Genomic DNA, 21,319 nt, shown 5'->3' with positions numbered 1-21,319 from the left:
GCCTCTGTTTACAAGAACCTCGTTTACCGTACAAGTTCAACATCACAGAAAGTGAAAAATGGATAAAGAAGTTGTGGTATTTACTTACAAAGCAATATCACTCAGCAATGAAATCTATGTCATCAGGTCCTTAGCAGCACAATGAGTGGATTCAGGTATGATGATTCTAACTGACATAAGTCTCACAGAAAAAGAAACATCATAAGATATCAGTAATACACGGAATGTAAACCTGGCTACACAGGAACTGAATTACAGAACAGAACAGGGTCTCAAATTTAGAAAACCAACTTATGCTTGCTTAAGGGGAAAGGTAAGTTGGTGTGCTGCATAAAACCAGAGATTGAAATGAGCACAGATAAAGTTCCTTAAGCCAAATATGGAATAGACAAGAGCTACTCCTTGCTCAATGAAATGGACTCAACACCCCATATTAAACGCCTAAGAATGTATCTGACTAGTAAGTATCTTAAAACCTATGGATTGCTATGTCTCCAAAAGAGAATCAAGCGTTTGTACAGGGGCATAAACGCAGCAGTGATAGGATTGGAGGGGTTCGGTGAGCAAATGAAGACCCTTTGAAGTCATATTGCATGGTACCCATTAAACGGGTCTCAACTCTCCAGGTTTAAGGTATTCTTCCTTCAGCTAAAACATGCATGTGGAACCCAGAGTATGATCAACCGTGTGAATGGGACACGTGTTCAAATATGTCTCAGTTTTCCTCCCCTGGTACTCGGGTGCAACATTCCAGACGCTTTACTAACACTCTCCCCACTTGGAGAGTCAGCGCCTTTAACATCCTGTTTGGCCCAGTTTGCAATTTCTGCGGAAGATGAACAGGAATAGGGAGAACCAATGAGAGACTAGCTGGAGGTCTCTGGACGGGCAAATTTAACTCTCATTTCCCACCAGGAAGAGGAATTAACCAAAGGCTCAGCATGCTGTGCCAGAACCAGATTAGGGCCTGAAGCCATCCTGCGGTGTTTCGGCCAGGTCACAAGAAAGCGAGTTGAAGAAAGGAGCTCAGGGGCACTGTAATTCACAAACCTGCAGAGTTATAAATGACAGCTCTCGTCCAAAAATATACTGAAGTAAGGCTGCCAAGAGGACTTGAAAGCGGGGCAGAATTGCAGGAAACCGATTTCAGGAGGTAGACTGGAATTGCATTGAAAACATAGGAAAAGAGGCAGAACGTCCACAATGATGCACTTGGCCAAAAAGGGCGTATGCGTTTTTTCCTGAATGTATTCAGGAAAAAACGCATACACCCTTTTTGGCCAACCAAGCAAGCTTGCAAAGGAAATCTGCACTACAATGAAGTCTCACTTCCCCCCGGTCAAAAGGGCCATCTGAAAAAAGTGTAAAATCCAGAAAGGCAGGACAGGCCATGGAGAACTGGGAGCCTTGTTATGCTGATGGGCGGGATGTAAATTGCCAACAGACACTCGGGGGAAGTGTATGGTGTTTCCTGAAACATCTAAAAAACAAAGCAACAGAGCCTAGGGCACTTCCACTTATGGTCCTATAGTTTAGGGAAATTAAAATCAAAAAGACACAGCCACCCCAAAGTTTGGAACAGCTGTGTTTACAAGAACCTCGTTTACAGTACAAGTATAACATCGCAGAAAGTGAAAAATGGATAAAGAAGTTGTGGTATTTACTTACAAAGCAATATCACTCAGCAATGAAATCTATGTCATCAGGCCCTTAGCAGCACAATGAGTGGATTCAGGTATGATGATTCTAACTGAAATAAGTCATACAGAAAAAGAAACATCATAAGATATCAGTAATACATGGAATGTAAACTTGGCTACACAGGAACTGAATTACAGAACAGAACAGGGTCTCAAATTTAAAGAACCAACTTATGCTTGCTTAAGGGGAAAGGTGAGTTGGGGTGCTGCATAAAACCAGAGATTGAAATGACCACAGATAAAGTTCCTTAAGCCAAATACGGAATAGACAAGAGATACTCCTTGCTCAACGAAATGGACTCAACACCCCATATTAAACGCCTTAGAATGTACCTGACTAGTAAGTATCTTAAAACCTATGGATTGCTATGTGTCCAAAAGAGAATCAAGCGTGTGTACAGGGGCATAAACGCAGTAGTGATAAGATTGGAGAGGTTCGGTGAGCAAATGAAGACCCTTTGAAGTCATATTGCATGGTACCCATTACACGGGTCTCAACTCTCAAGGTTTAAGGTATTCTTCCTTCAGCTAAAACATGCATGTGGAACCCAGAGTATGGTCAACCGTGTGAACGGGAGACGAGTTCAAATATGTCTGAGTTTTCCTCCCCTGGTACTCGGGTGCAACATTCCAGACGCTTTACTAACACTCTCCCCACTTGGAGAGTCAGCGCCTTTAACCTCCTGTTTGGCCCAGTTTGCAATTTCTGCGGAAGATGAACAGGAATAGGGAGAACCAATGAGAGACTAGCTGGAGGTGTCTGGACGGGCAAATTTAACTCTCATTTCCCACCAGGAAGAGGAAATAACCAAAGGCTCAGCGTGCCGTGCCGGAACCAGATTAGGGCCTGAAGCCATCCTGCGGTGTTGCGGCCAGCTCAAAAGAAATCGAGTTGAAGAAAGGAGCTCAGGGGCACTGTAATTCACAAACCTGCAGAGTTATAAATGACAGCTCTCGTCCAAAAATATACTGAAGTAAGGCTGCCAAGAGGACTTGAAAGCGGGGCAGAATTGCAGGAAACCGATTTCAGGAGGTAGACTGGAATTGCATTGAAAGCATAGGAAAAGAGGCAGAACGTCCACAATGATGCACTTGGCCAAAAAGGGTGTATGCGTTTTTTCCTGAATGTATTCAGGAAAAAACGCATACGCCCTTTTGGGCCAACCAAGCAAGCTTGCAAAGGAAATCTGCACTACAATGAAGTCTCACTTCCCCCCGGTCAAAAGGGCCATCTGAAAAAAGTGTAAAATCCAGAAAGGCAGGACAGGCCATGGAGAACTGGGAGGCTTGTTATGCTGATGGGCGGGATGTAAATTGCCAACAGACACTCGGGGGAAGTGTATGGTGTTTCCGGAAACATCTAAAAAACAAAGCAACAGAGCCTAGGGCACTTCCACTTATGGTCCTATAGCTTAGGGAAATTAAAATCAAAAAGACACAGCCACCCCAAAGTTTGGGATGCCTCTGTTTACAAGAACCTCGTTTACAGTACAAGTTCAACATCGCAGAAAGTGAAAAATGGATAAAGAAGTTGTGGTATTTACTTACAAAGCAATATCACTCAGCAATGAAATCTATGTCATCAGGCCCTTAGCAGCACAATGAGTGGATTCAGGTATGATGATTCTCACTAAAATAAGTCACACAGAAAAAGAAACATCATAAGATATCAGTAATACACGGAATGTAAACTTGGCTACACAGGAACTGAATTCCAAAACAGAACAGGGTCTCAAATTTAGAAAACCAACTTATGCTTGCTTAAGGGTAAAGGTGAGTTAGGGTGCTGCATAAAACCAGAGATTGAAATGAGCACAGATAAAGTTCCTTAAGCCAAATATGGAATAGACAAGAGCTACTCCTTGCTCAACGAAATGGACTCAAAACCCCATATTAAACGCCTAAGAATGTACCTGACTAGTAAGTATCTTAAAACCTATGGATTGCTATGTCTCCAAAAGAGAATCAAGCATGTGTACAGGGGCATAAATGCAGCAGTGGTAGGATTGGAGAGGTTCGGTGAGCAAATGAAGACCCTTTGAAGTCATATTGCATGGTACCCATTCCACGGGTCTCAACTACCCAGGTTTAAGGTATTCTTCCTTCAGCTAAAACATGCATGTGGAACCCAGAGTATGATCAACCATGTGAACTGGAGATGTGTTCAAATATGTCTCAGTTTTCGTACCCTGATACTCGGGTGCAACATTCCAGACGCTTTACTAACACTCTCCCGACTTGGAGAGTCAGTCCCTTTAACCTCCTGTTTGGTACAGTTTGCAATTTTTGCGGAAGATGAACAGGATAGGGAGAACCAATGAGACACTAGCTGGAGGTCTCTGGACGGGCAAATTTAACTCTCATTTCCCACCAGGAAGAGGAATTAACCAAAGGCTCAGCATGCTGTGCCAGAACCAGATTAGGGCCTGAAGCCATCCTGCGGTGTTTCGGCCAGGTCACAAGAAAGCGAGTTGAAGAAAGGAGCTCAGGGGCACTGTAATTCACAAACCTGCAGAGTTATAAATGACAGCTCTCGTCCAAAAATATACTGAAGTCAGGCTGCCAAGAGGACTTGAAAGCGGGGCAGAATTGCAGGAAACCGATTTCAGGAGGTAGACTGGAATTGCATTGAAAGCATAGGAAAAGAGGCAGAACGTCCACAATGATGCACTTGGCCAAAAAGGGCGTATGCCTTTTTTCCTGAATATATTCAGGAAAAAACGCATACGCCCTTTTTGGCCAACCAAGCAAGCTTGCAAAGGAAATCTGCACTACAATGAAGTCTCACTTCCCCCCGGTCAAAAGGGCCATCTGAAAAAAGTGTAAAATCCAGAAAGACAGGACAGGCCATGGAGAACTGGGAGCCTTGTTATGCTGATGGGCGGGATGTAAATTGCCAACAGACACTCGGGAGAAGTGTATGGTGTTTCCTGAAACATCTAAAAAACAAAGCAACAGAGCCTAGGGCACTTCCACTTATGGTCCTATAGCATAGGGAAATTAAAATCAAAAAGACACAGCCACCTCAAAGTTTGGGACGCCTCTGTTTACAAGAACCTCGTTTACCGTACAAGTTCAACATCACAGAAAGTGAAAAATGGATAAAGAAGTTGTGGTATTTACTTACAAAGCAATATCACTCAGCAATGAAATCTATGTCATCAGGTCCTTAGCAGCACAATGAGTGGATTCAGGTATGATGATTCTAACTGACATAAGTCTCACAGAAAAAGAAACATCATAAGATATCAGTAATACACGGAATGTAAACCTGGCTACACAGGAACTGAATTACAGAACAGAACAGGGTCTCAAATTTAGAAAACCAACTTATGCTTGCTTAAGGGGAAAGGTAAGTTGGTGTGCTGCATAAAACCAGAGATTGAAATGAGCACAGATAAAGTTCCTTAAGCCAAATATGGAATAGACAAGAGCTACTCCTTGCTCAACAAAATGGACTCAACACCCCATATTAAACGCCTAAGAATGTACCTGACTAGTAAGTATCTTGAAACCTATGGATTGCTATGTCTCCGAAAGAGAATCAAGCATGTGTACAGGGGCATAAACGCAGCAGTGATAGGATTGGAGAGGTTCGGTGAGCAAATGAAGAACCTTTGAAGTCATGTTGCATGGTACCCATTCCACGGGTTTCAACTACCCAGGTTTAAGGTATTCTTCCTTCAGCTAAAACATGCATGTGGAACCTAGATTATGATCAACCATGTGATCGGGAGATGTGTTCAAATATGTCTCAGTTTTCATACCCTGGTACCCGGCTGCAACATTCCAGACGCTTTACTACTACTCTCCCGACTTGGAGAGTCAGTGCCTTTAACCTCCTGTTTGGCCCAGTTTGCAATTTCTGCGGAAGATGAACAGGAATAGCGAGAACCAATGAGAAACTAGCTGGAGGTGTCTGGACGGGCAAATTTAACTCTCATTTCCCACCAGGAAGAGGAAATAACCAAAGGCTCAGCGTGCCGTGCTGGAACCAGATTTGGGCCTGAAGCCATCCTGCGGTGCTGCGGCCAGCTCAAAAGAAAGCGAGTTGAAGAAAGGAGCTCAGGGGCACTGTAATTCACAAACCTGCAGAGTTATAAATGACAGCTATCGTCCAAAAATATACTGAAGTAAGGCTGCCAAGAGGACTTGAAAGCGGGGCAGAATTGCAAGAAACCGATTTCAGGAGGTAGACTGGAATTGCATTGAAAGCATAGGAAAAGAGGCAGAACGTCCACAATGATGCACTTGGCCAAAAAGGGCGTATGCGTTTTTTCCTGAATATATTCAGGAAAAAACGCATACGCCCTTTTTGGCCAACCAAGCAAGCTTGCAAAGGAAATCTGCACTACAATGAAGTCTCACTTCCCCCCGGTCAAAAGGGCCATCTGAAAAAAGTGTAAAATCCAGAAAGGCAGGACAGGCCATGGAGAACTGGGAGCCTTGTTATGCTGATGGGCGGGATGTAAATTGCCAACAGACACTCGGGAGAAGTGTATGGTGTTTCCTGAAACATCTAAAAAACAAAGCAACAGAGCCTAGGGCACTTCCACTTATGGTCCTATAGCTTAGGGAAATTAAAATCAAAAAGACACAGCCACCCCAAAGTTTGGGACGCCTCTGTTTACAAGAACCTCGTTTACCGTACATGTTCAATATCACAGAAAGTGAAAAATGGATAAAGAACTTGTGGTACTTACGTACAATGCAGTATCACTCAGCAATGAAATCTATGTCATCAGGCCCTTAGCAGCACAATGAGTGGATTCAGGTACAATGATTCTAACTGAAATAAGTCACACAGAAAAAGAAACATCATAAGATATCACTAATACACGGAATGTAAACTTGGCTACACAGGAACTGAATTCCAAAACAGAACAGGGTCTCAAATTTAGAAAACCAACTTATGCTTGCTTAAGGGGAAAGGTGAGTTGGGGTGCTGCATAAAACCAGAGATTGAAATGACCACAGATAAAGTTCCTTAAGCCAAATATGGAATAGACAAGAGCTACTCCTTGCTCAATGAAATGGACTCAACACCCCATATTAAACGCCTAAGAATGTACCTGACTAGTAAGTATCTTAAAACCTATGGATTGCTATGTCTCCAAAAGAGAATCAAGCGTGTGTACAGGGGCATAAACGCAGCAGTGATAGGATTGGAGGGGTTCGGTGAGCAAATGAAGACCCTTTGAAGTCATATTGCATGGTACCCATTAAACGGGTCTCAACTCTCCAGGTTTAAGGTATTCTTCCTTCAGCTAAAACATGCATGTGGAACCCAGAGTATGATCAACCGTGTGAATGGGACACGTGTTCAAATATGTCTCAGTTTTCCTCCCCTGGTACTCGGGTGCAACATTCCAGACGCTTTACTAACACTCTCCCCACTTGGAGAGTCAGCGCCTTTAACCTCCTGTTTGGCCCAGTTTGCAATTTCTGCGGAAGATGAACAGGAATAGGGAGAACCAATGAGAGACTAGCTGGAGGTCTCTGGACGGGCAAATTTAACTCTCATTTCCCACCAGGAAGAGGAATTAACCAAAGGCTCAGCATGCTGTGCCAGAACCAGATTAGGGCCTGAAGCCATCCTGCGGTGTTTCGGCCAGGTCACAAGAAAGCGAGTTGAAGAAAGGAGCTCAGGGGCACTGTAATTCACAAACCTGCAGAGTTATAAATGACAGCTCTCGTCCAAAAATATACTGAAGTAAGGCTGCCAAGAGGACTTGAAAGCGGGGCAGAATTGCAGGAAACCGATTTCAGGAGGTAGACTGGAATTGCATTGAAAGCATAGGAAAAGAGGCAGAACGTCCACAATGATGCACTTGGCCAAAAAGGGCGTATGCGTTTTTTCCTGAATGTATTCAGGAAAAAACGCATACACCCTTTTTGGCCAACCAAGCAAGCTTGCAAAGGAAATCTGCACTACAATGAAGTCTCACTTCCCCCCGGTCAAAAGGGCCATCTGAAAAAAGTGTAAAATCCAGAAAGGCAGGACAGGCCATGGAGAACTGGGAGCCTTGTTATGCTGATGGGCGGGATGTAAATTGCCAACAGACACTCGGGAGAAGTGTATGGTGTTTCCTGAAACATCTAAAAAACAAAGCAACAGAGCCTAGGGCACTTCCACTTATGGTCCTATAGTTTAGGGAAATTAAAATCAAAAAGACACAGCCACCCCAAAGTTTGGAACAGCTGTGTTTACAAGAACCTCGTTTACAGTACAAGTATAACATCGCAGAAAGTGAAAAATGGATAAAGAACTTGTGGTATTTACTTACAAAGCAATATCACTCAGCAATGAAATCTATGTCATCAGGCCCTTAGCAGCACAATGAGTGGATTCAGGTATGATGATTCTAACTGAAATAAGTCATACAGAAAAAGAAACATCATAAGATATCAGTAATACATGGAATGTAAACTTGGCTACAAGGAACTGAATTACAGAACAGAACAGGGTCTCAAATTTAGAAAACCAACTTATGCTTCCTTAAGGGGAAAGGTGAGTTGGGGTGCTGCATAAAACCAGAGATTGAAATGAGCACAGATAAAGTTCCTTAAGCCAAATACGGAATAGACAAGAGATACTCCTTGCTCAACGAAATGGACTCAACACCCCATATTAAACGCCTTAGAATGTACCTGACTAGTAAGTATCTTAAAACCTATGGATTGCTATGTGTCCAAAAGAGAATCAAGCGTGTGTACAGGGGCATAAACGCCGCAGTGATAGGATTGAAGAGGTTCGAAGAGCAAATGAAGAACCTTTGAAGTCATATTGCATGGTACCCATTCCACGGGTTTCAACTACCCAGGTTTAAGGTATTCTTCCTTCAGCTAAAACATGCATGTGGAACCTAGATTATGATCAACCATGTGATCGGGAGATGTGTTCAAATATGTCTCAGTTTTTGTACCCTGGTACTCGGGTGCAACATTCCAGACGCTTTACTACTACTCTCCCGACTTGGAGAGTCAGTGCCTTTAACCTCCTGTTTGGCCCAGTTTGCAATTTCTGCGGAAGATGAACAGGAATAGTGAGAACCAATGAGAGACTAGCTGGAGGTGTTTGGACGGGCAAATTTAACTCTCATTTCCCACCAGGAAGAGGAAATAACCAAAGGCTCAGCGTGCCGTGCCGGAACCAGATTATGGCCTGAAGCCATCCTGCGGTGCTGCGGCCAGCTCAAAAGAAAGCGAGTTGTAGAAAGGAGCTCAGGGGCACTGTAATTCACAAACCTATAGAGTTATAAATGACAGCTATCGTCCAAACATATACTGAAGTAAGGCTGCCAAGAGGACTTGAATGCGGGGCAAAATTGCAGGAAACTGATTTCAGGAGGTAGACTGGAATTGCATTGAAAGCATAGGAAAAGAGGCAGAACGTCCACAATGATGCACTTGGCCAAAAAGGGCGTATGCGTTTTTTCCTGAATATATTCAGGAAAAAACGCATACGCCCTTTTTGGCCAACCAAGCAATCTTGCAAAGGAAATCTGCACTACAATGAAGTCTCACTTCCCCCCGGAGACAAGGGCCATCTGAAAAAAGTGTAAAATCCAGAAAGGCAGGACAGGCCATGGAGAACTGGGAGCCTTGTTATGCTGATGGGCGGGATGTAAATTGCCAACAGACACTCGGGAGAAGTGTATGGTGTTTCCTGAAACATCCAAAAAACAAAGCAACAGAGCCTAGGGCACTTCCACTTATGCTCCTATAGCTTAGGGAAATTAAAATCAAAAAGACACAGCCACCCCAAAGTTTGGGACGCCTCTGTTTACAAGAACCTCTTTTACAGTACAAGTTCAACATCGCAGAAAGTGAAAAATGGATAAAGAAGTTGTCGTGTTTACTTACAAAGCAATATCACTCAGCAATGAAATCTATGTCATCAGGCCCTTAGCAGCACAATGAGTGGATTCAGGTATGATGATTCTAACTGAAGTAAGTCACACAGAAAAAGAAACATCATAAGATATCACTAATACACGGAATGTAAACCTGGCTACACAGGAACTGAATTACAGAACAGAACAGGGTCTCAAATTTAGAAAAGCAACTTATGCTTGCTTAAGGGGAAAGGTGAGTTGGGGTGCTGCATAAAACCAGAGATTGAAATGAGCACAGATAAAGTTCCTTAAGCCAAATATGGAATAGACAAGAGCTACTCCTTGCTCAACGAAATGGACTCAACACCGCATATTAAACACCTAAGAATGTACCTGACTAGTAATTATCTTAAAACCTATGGATTGCTATGTCTCCGAAAGAGAGTCAAGCATGTGTACAGGGGCATAAACGCAGCAGTGATAGGATTGGAGAGGTTCAGTGAGCAAATGGAGACCCTTTGAAGTCATATTGCATGGTACACATTCCACGGGTTTCAATTACCCAGGTTTAAGGTATTCTTCCTTCAGCTAAAACATGCATGTGGAACCTAGAGTATGATCAACCATGTGATCGGGAGACGTGTTCAAATATGTCTCAGTTTTCATACCCTGGTACTCGGGTGCAATATTCCAGACGCTTTACTAACACTCTCCCGACTTGGAGAGTCAGTGCCTTTAAACTCCTGTTTGGCCCAGTTTGCAATTTCTGCGAAAGATGAACAGGAATAGGGAGAACCAATGAGAGACTAGCTGGAGGTGTCTGGACGGGCAAATTTAACTCTCATTTCCAACCAGGAAGAGGACTTAACCAAAGGCTCAGCATGCCGTGCCGGAACCAGATTAGGGCCTGAAGCCATCCTGCGGTGTTGCGGCCAGCTCAAAAGAAAGCGAGTTGAAGAAAGGAGCTAAGGGGCACTGTAATTCACAAACCTGCAGAGTTATAAATGACAGCTATCGTCCAAAAATACACTGAAGTAAGGCTGCCAAGAGGACTTGAAAGCGGGGCAGAATTGCAGGAAACCGATTTCAGGAGGTAGACTGGAATTGCATTGAAAGCATAGGAAAAGAGGGAGAACGTCCACAATGATGCACTTGGCCAAAAAGGGCGTATGCGTTTTTTCCTGAATATATTCAGGAAAAAACGCATACGCCCTTTTTGGCCAACCAAGCAAGCTTGCAAAGGAAATCTGCACTACAATGAAGTCTCACTTCCCCCCAGTCAAAAGGGCCATCTGAAAAAAGTGTAAAATCCAGAAAGGCAGCACAGGCCATGGAGAACTGGGAGCCTTGTTATGCTGATGGGCGGGATATAAATTGCCAACAGACACTCGGGAGAAGTGTATGGTGTTTCCGGAAACATCTAAAAAACAAAGCAACAGAGCCTAGGGCACTTCCACTTATGGTCCTATAGCTTAGGGAAATTAAAATCAAAAAGACACAGCCACCCCAAAGTTTGGGACGCCTCTGTTTACAAGAACCTCATTTACCGTACAAGTTCAATATCACAGAAAGTGAAAAATGGATAAAGAACTTGTGGTACTTACGTACAATGCAGTATCACTCAGCAATGAAATCTATGTCATCAGGCCCGTAGCAGCATAATGAGTGGATTTAGGTACGATGATTCTAACTGAAATAAGTCACACAGAAAAAGAAACATCATAAGATATCAGTAATACACGGAATGTAAACTTGGCTACACAGGAACTGAATTACAGAACAGAACAGGGTCTCAAATTTAGAAAAGCAACTTATGCTTGCTTAAGGGGAAAGGTGAGTTGGGGTGCTGCATAATACCAGAGATTGAAATGAGCACAGATAAAGTTCCTTAAGCCAAATATGGAATAGACAAGAGCTACTCCTTGCTCAACGAAATGGACTCAACACCGCATATTAAACGCCTAAGAATGTACCTGACTAGTAAGTATCTTGAAACCTATGGATTGCTATGTCTCCAAAAGAGAATCAAGCGTGTGTACAGGGGCATAAACGCAGCAGTGAAAGGATTGGAGAGGTTCGGTGAGCAAATGAAGACCCTTTGAAGTCATATTGCATGGTACCCATTCCACGGGTCTCAACTCTCCAGGTTTAAGGTATTCTTCCTTCAGCTAAAACATGCATGTGGAACCCAGAGTATGATCAACCGTGTGAATGGGACACGTGTTCAAATATGTCTCAGTTTTCGTACCCTGGTACTCGGGTGCAACATTCCAGATGCTTTACTAACACTCTCCCGACTTGGAGAGTCAGTCCCTTTAACCTCCTGTTTGGCCCAGTTTGCAATTTCTGCGGAAGATGAACAGGAATAGCGAGAAACAATGAGAGACTAGCTGGAGGTGTCTGGACGGGCAAATTTAACTCTCATTTCCCAACAGGAAGAGGAAATAACCAAAGGCTCAGCGTGCCATGCCGGAACCAGATTAATGCCTGAAGCCATCCTGCGGTGTTGCGGCCAGCTCAAAAGAAAGCGAGTTGAAGAAAGGAGCTCAGGGGCACTGTAATTCACAAACCTGCAGAGTTATAAATGACAGCTATCGTCCAAAAATATACTGAAGTAAGGCTGCCAAGAGGACTTGAAAGCAGGGCAGAATTGCAGGAAACCGATTTCAGGAGGTAGACTGGAATTGCATTGAAAGCATAGGAAAAGAGGCAGAACGTCCACAATGATGCACTTGTCCAAAAAGGGCGTATGCGTTTTTTCCTGAATATATTCAGGAAAAAACGCATACGCCCTTTTTGGCCAACCAAGCAAACCTGCAAAGGAAATCTGCACTACAATGAAGTCTCACTTCCCCCCAGTCAAAAGGGCCATCTGAAAAAAGTGTAAAATCCAGAAAGGCAGGACAGGCCATGGAGAACTGGGAGCCTTGTTATGCTGATGGGCGGGATGTAAATTGCCAACAGACACTCGGGAGAAGTGTATGGTGTTTCCTGAAACATCTAAAAAACAAAGCAACAGAGCCTAGGTCACTTCCACTTATGGTCCTATAGCTTAGGGAAATTAAAATCAAAAAGACACAGCCACCCGAAAGTTTGGGACGCCTCTGTTTACAAGAACCTCGTTTACAGTACAAGTTCAACATCGCAGAAAGTGAAAAATGGATAAAGAACTTGTGGTATTTACTTACAAAGCAATATCACTCTGCAATGAAATCTATGTCATCAGGCCCTTAGCAGCACAATGAGTGGATTCAGGTATGATGATTCTAACTGAAATAAGTTACACAGAAAAAGAAACATCATAAGATATCAGTAATACACGGAATGTAAACTTGGCTACACAGGAACTGAATTACAGAACAGAACAGGGTCTCAAATTTAGAAAACCAACTTATACTTGCTTAAGGGGAAAGGTGAGTTGGGGTGCTGCATAAAACCAGAGATTGAAATGAGCACAGATAAAGTTCCTTAAGCCAAATATGGAATAGACAAGAGCTACTCCTTGCTCAACGAAATGGACTCAACACCGCATATTAAATGGCTAAGAATGTACCTGACTAGTAAGTATCTTAAAACCTATGGATTGCTATGTCTCCGTAAGAGAATCAAGCATGTGTACAGGGGCATAAACACAGCAGTGATAGGATTGGAGAGGTTCGGTGAGCAAATGAAGACCCTTTGAAGTCATATTGCATGGTACCCATTTCACGGGTTTCAACTATCCAGGTTTAAGGTATTCTTCCATCAGCTAAAACATGCATGTGGACCCCAGAGTATGATCAACCGTGTGAACGGGAGACGTGTTCAAATATGTCTCAGTTTTCCTCCCCGGTACTGGGGTGCAACATTCCAGACGCTTTACTAACACTCTCCCCACTTGGAGAATCAGTGCCGTTAAACTCCTGTTTGGCCCATTTTGCAATTTCTGTGGAAGATGAACAGGAATAGGGAGAACCAATGAGAGACTAGCTGGAGGTGTCTGGACGGGCAAATTTAACTCTCATTTCCCACCAGGAAGAGGAAATAATCAAAGGCTCAGCGTTCCGTGCCGGAACCAGATTGGGCCTGAAGCCATCCTGCGGTGTTGCGGCCAGGTCACAAGAAAGCGAGTTGAAGAAAGGAGCTCAGGGGCACTGTAATTCACAAACCTGCAGAGTTATAAATGACAGCTATCGTCCAAAAATATACTGAAGTAAGGCTGCCAAGAGGACTTTAAAGCGGGGCAGAATTGCAGGAAACCGATTTCAGGAGGTAGACTGGAATTGCATTGAAAGCATAGGAAAAGAGGAAGAGCGTCCACAATGATGCACTTGGCCAAAAAGGGCGTATGCGTTTTTTCCTGAATATATTCAGGAAAAAACGCATACGCCCTTTTTGGCCAACCAAGCAAGCTTGCAAAGGAAATCTGCACTACAATGAAGTCTCACTTCCCCCCGGTCAAAAGGGCCATCTGAAAAAAGTGTAAAATCCAGAAAGGCAGGACAGGCCATGGAGAACTGGGAGCCTTGTTATGCTGATGGGCGGGATGTAAATTGCCAACAGACACTCGGGAGAAGTGTATGGTGTTTCCTGAAACATCTAAAAAACAAAGTAACAGAGCCTAGGGCACTTCCACTTATGGTCCTATAGCTTAGAGAAATTAAAATCAAAAAGACACAGCCACCCCAAAGTTTGGGACGCCTATGTTTACAAGAACCTCGTTTACCGTACAAGTTCAATATCACAGAAAGTGAAAAATGGATAAAGAACTTGTGGTACTTACGTACAATGCAGTATCACTCAGCAATGAAATCTATGTCATCAGGCCCTTAGGAGCACATTGCGTGGATTCAGGTATGATGATTCTAACTGAAATAAGTCACACAGAAAAAGAAACATCATAAGATATCAGTAATACACGGAATGTAAACTTGGCTACACAGGAACTGAATTCCAAAACAGAACAGGGTCTCAAATTTAGAAAACCAACTTATGCTTGCTTAAGGGGAAAGGTGAGTTGGGGTGCTGCATAAAATCAGAGAGTGAAATGAGCACAGATAAATTTCCTTAAGCCAAATATGGAATAGACAAGAGCTACTCCTTGCTCAACGAAATGGACTCAACACCCCATATTAAACGCCTAAGAATGTACCTGACTAGTAAGTATCTTAAAACCTATGGATTGCTATGTCTCCAAAAGAGAATCAAGCATGTGTACAGGGGCATAAAGGCAGCAGTGATAGGATTGGAGAGGTTCGGTGAGCAAATGAAGACCCTTTGAAGTCATATTGCATGGTACTCATTCCACGGGTTTCAACTACCCAGGTTTAAGGTATTCTTCCTTCAGCTAAAACATGCATGTGTAACCCAGAGTATGATCAACCATGTGAACGGGAGACGTGTTCAAATATGTCTCAGTTTTCCTCCCCGGTACTCGGGTGCAACATTCGAGACGCTTAACTAACACTCTCCCGGCTTGGAGAGTCAGTTCCTTTAACCTCCTGTTTGGCCCAGTTGCAATTTCTGCGGAAGATGAACAGGAATAGCGAGAACCAATGAGAGACTAGCTGGAGGTGTCTGGACGGGCAAATTGAACTCTCATTTCCCACCAGGAAGAGGAATTAACCAAACGCTCAGCGTGCCGTGCCGGAACCAGATTAGGGCCTGAAGCCATCCTGCGGTGTTGCGGCCAGGTCACAAGAAAGGGAGTTGAAGAAAGGAGCTCAGGGGCACTGTAATTCACAAACCTGCAGAGTTATAAATGACAGCTATCGTCCAACAATATACTGAAGTAAGGCTGCCAAGAGGACTTGAAAGCGGGGCAGAATTGCAGGAAACCGATTTCAGGTGGTAGACTGGAATTGCATTGAAAGCATAGGAAAAGGGGCAGAACGTCCACAATGATGCACTTGGCCAAAAAGGGCGTATGCGTTTTTTCCTGAATATATTCAGGAAAAAACGCATACGCCCTTTTTGGCCAACCAAGCAAGCTTGCAAAGGAAATCTGCACTACAATGAAGTCTCACATCCCCCCGGTCAAAAGGGCCATCTGAAAAAAGTGTAAAATCCAGAAAGGCAGGACAGGCCATGGAGAACTGGGAGCCTTGTTATGCTGATGGGCGGGATGTAAATTGCCAACAGACACTCGGGACAAGTGTATGGTGTTTCCTGAAACATCTAAAAAACAAAGCAACAGAGCCTAGGGCACTTCCACTTATGGTCCTATAGCTTAGAGAAATTAAAATCAAAAAGACACAGCCACCCCAAAGTTTGGGACGCCTATGTTTACAAGAACCTCGTTTACCGTACAAGTTCAATATCACAGAAAGTGAAAAATGGATAAAGAACTTGTGGTACTTACGTACAATGCAGTATCACTCAGCAATGAAATCTATGTCATCAGGCCCGTAGCAGCATAGTGAGTGGATTCAGATACGATGATTCTAACTGAAATAAGTCACACAGAAAAAGAAACATCATAAGATATCACTAATACACGGAATGTAAACTTGGCTACAGAGGAACTGAATTCCAAAACAGAACAGGGTCTCAAATTTAGAAAAGCAACTTATGCTTGCTTAAGGGGAAAGGAGAGCTGGGGTGCTGCATAAAACCAGAGATTGAAATGAGCACAGATAAAGTTCCTTAAGCCAAATATGGAATAGACAAGAGCTACTCCTTGCTCGACGAAATGGACTCAACACCCCATATTAAACGCCTAAGAATGTACCTGACTAGTAAGTATCTTAAAACCTATGGATTGCTATATCTCCGAAAGAGATTCAAGCGTGTGTACAGGGGCATAAACGCAGCAGTGATAGGATTGGAGAGGTTCGGTGAGCAAATGAAGACCCTTTGAAGTCATATTGCATGGTACCCATTCCACGGGTTTCAACTACCCAGGTTTAAGGTATTCTTCCTTCAGCTAAAACATGCATGTGGAACCTAGAGTATGATCAACCATGTGATTGGGAGACGTGTTCAAATATGTCTCAGTTTTCGTACCCTGGTACTCGGGTGCAACATTCCAGACGCTTTACTAACACTCTCCCCACTTGGAGAGTCAGTGCCTTTAACCTCCTGTTTGGCCCATTTTGCAATTTCTGCGGAAGATGAACAGGAATAGGGAGAACCAATGAGAGACTAGCTGGAGGTGTCTGGACGGGCAAATTTAACTCTCATTTCCCACCAGGAAGAGGAAATAATCAAAGGCTCAGCGTGCCGTGCCGGAACCAGATTGGGCCTGAAGCCATCCTGCGGTGTTGCGGCCAGGTCACAAGAAAGCGAGTTGAAGAAAGGAGCTCAGGGGCACTGTAATTCACAAACCTGCAGAGTTATAAATGACAGCTATCGTCCAAAAATATACTGAAGTAAGGCTGCCAAGAGGACTTTAAAGCGGGGCAGAATTGCAGGAAACCGATTTCAGGAGGTAGACTGGAATTGCATTGAAAGCATAGGAAAAGAGGCAGAGCGTCCACAATGATGCACTTGGCCAAAAAGGGCGTATGCGTTTTTTCCTGAATATATTCAGGAAAAAATGCATACGCCCTTTTTGGCCAACCAAGCAAGCTTGCAAAGGAAATCTGCACTACAATGAAGTCTCACTTCCCCCCGGTCAAAAGGGCCATCTGAAAAAAGTGTAAAATCCAGAAAGGCAGGACAGGCCATGGAGAACTGGGAGCCTTGTTATGCTGATGGGCTGGATGTAAATTGCCAACAGACACTCGGGAGAAGTGTATGGTGTTTCCTGAAACATCTAAAAAACAAAGTAACAGAGCCTAGGGCACTTCCACTTATGGTCCTATAGCTTAGAGAAATTAAAATCAAAAAGACACAGCCACCCCAAAGTTTGGGACGCCTATGTTTACAAGAACCTCGTTTACTGTACAAGTTCAATATCACAGAAAGTGAAAAATGGATAAAGAACTTGTGGTACTTACGTACAATGCAGTATCACTCAGTAATGAAATCTATGTCATCAGGCCCTTAGGAGCACAATGCGTGGATTCAGGTATGATGATTCTAACTGAAATAAGTCACACAGAAAAAGAAACATCATAAGATATCACTAATACACGGAATGTAAACTTGGCTACACAGGAACTGAATTCCAAAACAGAACAGGGTCTCAAATTTAGAAAACCAACTTATGCTTGCTTAAGGGGAAAGGAGAGCTGGGGTGCTGCATAAAACCAGAGATTGAAATGAGCACAGATAAAGTTCCTTAAGCCAAATATGGAATAGACAAGAGCTACTCCTTGCTCAACGAAATGGACTCAACACCCCATATTAAACGCCTAAGAATGTACCTGACTAGTAAGTATCTTAAAACCTATGGATTGCTATGTCTCCAAAAGAGAATCAAGCATGTGTACAGGGGCATAAAGGCAGCAGTGATAGGATTGGAGAGGTTCGGTGAGCAAATGAAGACCCTTTGAAGTCATATTGCATGGTACTCATTCCACGGGTTTCAACTACCCAGGTTTAAGGTATTCTTCCTTCAGCTAAAACATGCATGTGTAACCCAGAGTATGATCAACCATGTGAACGGGAGACGTGTTCAAATATGTCTCAGTTTTCCTCCCCGGTACTCGGGTGCAACATTCGAGACGCTTTACTAACACTCTCCCGGCTTGGAGAGTCAGTCCCTTTAACCTCCTGTTTGGCCCAGTTGCAATTTCTGCGGAAGATGAACAGGAATAGCGAGAACCAATGAGAGACTAGCTGGAGGTGTCTGGACGGGCAAATTGAACTCTCATTTCCCACCAGGAAGAGGAATTAACCAAAGGCTCAGCGTGCCGTGCCGGAACCAGATTAGGGCCTGAAGCCATCCTGCGGTGTTGCGGCCAGGTCACAAGAAAGGGAGTTGAAGAAAGGAGCTCAGGGGCACTGTAATTCACAAACCTGCAGAGTTATAAATGACAGCTATCGTCCAACAATATACTGAAGTAAGGCTGCCAAGAGGACTTGAAAGCGGGGCAGAATTGCAGGAAACCGATTTCAGGTGGTAGACTGGAATTGCATTGAAAGCATAGGAAAAGGGGCAGAACGTCCACAATGATGCACTTGGCCAAAAAGGGCGTATGCGTTTTTTCCTGAATATATTCAGGAAAAAACGCATACGCCCTTTTTGGCCAACCAAGCAAGCTTGCAAAGGAAATCTGCACTACAATGAAGTCTCACATCCCCCCGGTCAAAAGGGCCATCTGAAAAATGTGTAAAATCCAGAAAGGCAGGACAGGCCATGGAGAACTGGGAGCCTTGTTATGCTGATGGGCGGGATGTAAATTGCCAACAGACACTCGGGACAAGTGTATGGTGTTTCCTGAAACATCTAAAAAACAAAGCAACAGAGCCTAGGGCACTTCCACTTATGGTCCTATAGCTTAGGGAAATTAAAATCAAAAAGACACAGCCACCCCAAAGTTTGGGACGCCTCTGTTTTCAAGAACCTCGTTTACCATACAAGTTCAATATCACAGAAAGTGAAAAATGGATAAAGAACTTGTGGTACTTACGTACAATGCAGTATCACTCAGCAATGAAATCTATGTCATCAGGCCCGTAGCAGCATAATGAGTGGATTCAGATACGATGATTCTAACTGAAATAAGTCACACAGAAAAAGAAACATCATAAGATATCACTAATACACGGAATGTAAACTTGGCTACACAGGAACTGAATTCCAAAACAGAACAGGGTCTCAAATTTAGAAAAGCAACTTATGCTTGCTTAAGGGGAAAGGAGAGCTGGGGTGCTGCATAAAACCAGAGATTGAAATGAGCACAGATAAAGTTCCTTAAGCCAAATATGGAATAGACAAGAGCTACTCCTTGCTCAACGAAATGGACTCAACACCCCATATTAAACGCCTAAGAATGTACCTGACTAGTAAGTATCTTAAAACCTATGGATTGCTATATCTCCGAAAGAGAATCAAGCGTGTGTACAGGGGCATAAACGCAGCAGTGATAGGATTGGAGAGGTTCGGTGAGCAAATGAAGACCCTTTGAAGTCATATTGCATGGTACCCATTCCACGGGTTTCAACTACCCAGGTTTAAGGTATTCTTCCTTCAGCTAAAACATGCATGTGGAACCTAGAGTATGATCAACCATGTGATTGGGAGACGTGTTCAAATATGTCTCAGTTTTCCTCCCCGGTGCTCGGGTGCAACATTCCAGACGCTTTACTAACACTCTCCCCACTTGGAGAGTCAGAGCCTTTAACCTCCTGTTTGGCCCATTTTGCAATTTCTGCGGAAGATGAACAGGAATAGGGAGAACCAATGAGAGACTAGCTGGAGGTGTCTGGACGGGCAAATTTAACTCTCATTTCCCACCAGGAAGAGGAAAAAATCAAAGGCTCAGCGTGCCGTGCCGGAACCAGATTGGGCCTGAAGCCATCCTGCGGTGTTGCGGCCAGGTCACAAGAAAGCGAGTTGAAGAAAGGAGCTCAGGGGCACTGTAATTCACAAACCTGCAGAGTTATAAATGACAGCTATCGTCCAAAAATATACTGAAGTAAGGGTGCCAAGAGGACTTGAAAGCGGGGCAGAATTGCAGGAAACCGATTTCAGGAGGTAGACTGGAATTGCATTGAAAGCATAGGAAAAGAGGCAGAGCGTCCACAATGATGCACTTGGCCAAAAAGGGCGTATGCGTTTTTTCCTGAATATATTCAGGAAAAAACGCATACGCCCTTTTTGGCCAACCAAGCAAGCTTGCAAAGGAAATCTGCACTACAATGAAGTCTCACTTCCCCCCGTTCAAAAGGGCCATCTGAAAAAAGTGTAAAATCCAGAAAGGCAGGACAGGCCATGGAGAACTGGGAGCCTTGTTATGCTGATGGGCGGGATGTAAATTGCCAACAGACACTCGGGAGAAGTGTATGGTGTTTCCTGAAACATCTAAAAAACAAAGTAACAGAGCCTAGGGCACTTCCACTTATGGTCCTATAGCTTAGAGAAATTAAAATCAAAAAGACACAGCCACCCCAAAGTTTGGGACGCCTATGTTTACAAGAACCTCGTTTACCATACAAGTTCAATATCACAGAAAGTGAAAAATGGATAAAGAACTTGTGGTACTTACGTACAATGCAGTATCACTCAGTAATGAAATCTATGTCATCAGGCCCTTAGGAGCACAATGCGTGGATTCAGGTATGATGATTCTAACTGAAATAAGTCACACAGAAAAAGAAACATCATAAGATATCAGTAATACACGGAATGTAAACTTGGCTACACAGGAACTGAATTCCAAAACAGAACAGGGTCTCAAATTTAGAAAACCAACTTATGCTTGCTTAAGGGGAAAGGAGAGCTGGGGTGCTGCATAAAACCAGAGATTGAAATGAGCACAGATAAAGTTCCTTAAGCCAAATATGGAATAGACAAGAGCTACTCCTTGCTCAACGAAATGGACTCAACACCCCATATTAAACGCCTAAGAATGTACCTGACTAGTAAGTATCTTAAAACCTATGGATTGCTATGTCTCCAAAAGAGAATCAAGCGTGTGTACAGGGGCATAAAGGCAGCAGTGATAGGATTGGAGAGGTTCGGTGAGCAAATGAAGACCCTTTGAAGTCATATTGCATGGTACTCATTCCACGGGTTTCAACTACCCAGGTTTAAGGTATTCTTCCTTCAGCTAAAACATGCATGTGTAACCCAGAGTATGATCAACCATGTGAATGGGAGACGTGTTCAAATATGTCTCAGTTTTCCTCCCCGGTGCTCGGGTGCAACATTCCAGACGCTTTACTAACACTCTCCCGACTTGGAGAGTCAGT

At 43.6% G+C, this 21,319-nt stretch overlaps 1 long non-coding RNA gene across 3 annotated transcripts in view; it reads right to left on the bottom strand.

The window, feature by feature from the left end:
- The window catches only part of LOC307181302, a 305,894-nt gene that overhangs the window by 106,117 nt on the left and 178,458 nt on the right, over positions 1-21,319 (bottom strand). The window contains exon 2 of one of the 3 annotated variants that reach the window (XR_013826381.1): positions 3,245-3,330. The exons of the other annotated variants lie outside the window; for them this stretch is intronic. This is a non-coding gene — a long non-coding RNA (uncharacterized lncRNA). The remainder of the gene's footprint in view (positions 1-3,244; positions 3,331-21,319) is intronic. 3 annotated transcript variants of the gene reach the window in all.

This window comes from Stenella coeruleoalba (assembly GCF_951394435.1).
Source record: "Stenella coeruleoalba genome assembly, contig: scaffold_103, whole genome shotgun sequence".
NCBI classification, from domain to species: Eukaryota; Metazoa; Chordata; class Mammalia; order Artiodactyla; family Delphinidae; genus Stenella; species Stenella coeruleoalba.
Note: the sequence above shows the minus strand (reverse complement) of the source record. Positions and strands in the feature narration are given on the sequence as shown.